This window comes from Borostomias antarcticus (genome assembly GCF_949987555.1).
Source record: "Borostomias antarcticus genome assembly, chromosome: 3".
Taxonomy (NCBI): Eukaryota; Metazoa; Chordata; class Actinopteri; order Stomiiformes; family Stomiidae; genus Borostomias; species Borostomias antarcticus.
In genome coordinates, this window is record NC_140236.1 from 2,600,751 (window position 1) to 2,603,583 (window position 2,833).

Genomic DNA, 2,833 nt, shown 5'->3' on the forward strand with positions numbered 1-2,833 from the left:
CCGTGTGTGAAGCAGAGTTGTGTTCTTGCTCCGGGGCCGTCTCTGAAGCAGAGTTGTGTCGTTGCTCCGGGGCCGTGTGTGAAGCAGAGTTGTGTCGTTGCTCCAGGGCCGTGTGTGAAGCAGAGTTGTGTCCTTGCTCCGGGGCCGTCTCTGAAGCAGAGTTGTGTTCTTGCTCCAGGGCCGTGTGTGAAGCAGAGTTGTGTCTTTGCTCCAGGGCCGTGTGTGTAGCAGAGTTGTGTCCTTGCTCCAGGGCCGTGTGTGAAGCAGAGTTGTGTCCTTGCTCCAGGGCCGTGTGTGAAGCAGAGTTGTGTCCTTGCTCCAGGGCCGTGTGTGAAGCAGAGTTGTGTTGTTGCTCCAGGGCCTTGTCTGAAGCAGAGTTGTGTCCTTGCTCCAGGGCCGTGTGTGAAGCAGAGTTGTGTTCTTGCTCCAGGGCCGTGTGTGAAGCAGAGTTGTGTCCTTGCTCCGGGGCCGTGTGTGAAGCAGAGTTGTGTCGTTGCTCCAGGGCCGTGTGTGGCGGGGATAGTGGGCTACAAGATGCCCAGATACTGCCTGTTTGGAGACACCGTCAACACAGCCTCCAGAATGGAGTCAACAAGCCTGCGTAGGTGTATTCTTCTCAATATTATCTCTCTCTATCACACTTACTCTTTCTCTCTGTCATACACACACACACACACACAACATACTGTTTACGCATAGGCCCAAAGATGTGCCCATGCACACAAACACGCGCGCGCGCACACACACACACACACACACACACACACACACACACACAACATACTGTTTACGCATAGGCCCAAAGATGTGCCCATGCACACAAACACGCGCGCGCACACACACACACACACACACACACACACACACATACACACACACACACGCTGTTACAAGGCTAGTAGTGGTCAAGTTCACATCCTCCCAGTGTATGTTTTCATCAGTATCAGGGTTGTTATATCTCCATAGAGACAGCCAGCTAGTTGAGCTACAACCTAGCTCATCCCATCCCATCATTAGTTCAGCAATCCTAACCAGACAACCAAATTAGATCAGCATCGGTTCTTGGTCATTGCCTTCAAGATTTGATATTTAGAAAATAAAAAAGCACATTTATCAGTGCTTATGTGTTTATTTCTCTGTGTGTGTGTGTGTGTCTGTCTGTGTCAGCTCAAAAGATCCATGCCAGCTCAGCCACCTACCTGGCTCTGATGAAGGACAATGCTTACGAGCTGCAGCTCAGAGGAGAGATAGAGGTCAAGGTGAGGCCTTCCTCCTAATGCAGGGGAACAAGACATCGCCCCCTCAGTTCCCCGTCTGAACACACATCGGGCAAAACTGCTACAATGACTAAATTACTTTTCATTACTCATTAATGACTTTTCATGTTCTGAGAGTGAGTATTGAAAGGAATTTTCCCGCATACACACATACTTGACAGACGATTGGAATCACACTCCTCTAGTAAATTAGTGTCTGAAATGACTCCCTACCTAATTAAACACATCACTTTTTCTTGTTCACAGTGAAATGAAAGGTGTTCTTCAGTAGTCTCCTAGTGAGTCAGTGTGAATACACTTGACCCTTCCAGTTAATAGACTGTTCAACAGTGGGCTGATGATTCTCTTGACTACATCCCCCTTCTGGAGTGATATTCCAAGGTCTTAATGCACTGTGATGATGAAAGAAACGGCCACTTATTTCTTTAGATATTTCAATGTCTTTTGGGTATCGCTGGAATGTTTTTGAATAACCACGTTCCTCCAGATGTCAAACATAATTCTGAAAAAGTGTTCAAATTTGTCTGTTCCTCCTTCTTTCTCTCTGCTAGGGTAAAGGCAAGATGAACACATACTGGCTGATCGGCCATAAGAACTACAGTGTCCAGAATGACAGCCTGGTGTGTCACTGGAACCCCAGTATGGCCAGGAAGAAGAAGACACTCATTGGAAGCGAGGGCTCTATGGGAAATGTAGTACATCTCGTTGTCATGTTGTGCCTGGTTGTTTTCTCAACTTGATCATTAGCAGGCTCAATCATATCTGTCAATAAATGTGGAATTATTCTGTATTTACAGTATCTCTTGGTCTGTCTGTCTCTCTCCCTCCCTCCCTCTCTCTCTCCCTCCCTCTCTCTCTCCCTCCCTCTTTCCCTCTCTCCCTCCCTCCCTCCCTCCCCCTCTTACTCCTCATTCTGCCCCTCCCTGTCTAAACCCCTCCCCCTCTCTCTCTCTAGTCCTGTGTGACAGTACAGAGCCTCCGGGAGGCCGCCGCCACGCCCGTGTCTCAGCTGGAGGTGACTCCGCCCCCCGTCTCCTCCCGGCGCCGTCTCCAGCCCAGCCCCCAGGGTTCCGACGGCCCCGCCCTCTGCGTGTCGGCCCAGGTGGAGCCCTGCTCCGGCAGCTACGGGACGCTGGGCTCCATGATCGGGGGCCTCCAGGGGGGAGACGGCAGCCCGCTACCCAGCGGGGAGCTCACGGTCCTGGGGGGCAGAGGGGACAGACCTGACCTGCTGCCTGGTTCCATCCATCACATGTGATAATGACACAGAACTGCATTAGAACCCTGGTTCCATCCATCACATGTGATAATGACACAGAACTGCATTAGAACCCTGGTTCCATCCATCACATGTGATAATGAAACAGAACTGCATTAGAACCCTGGTTCCATCCATCACATGTGATAATGACACAGAACTGCATTAGAACCCTGGTTCCATCCATCACATGTGATAATGACACAGAACTGCATTAGAACCCTGGTTCCATCCATCACATGTGATAATGACACAGAACGGCATTAGAACCCTGGTTCCATCCATCACATGTGATAAT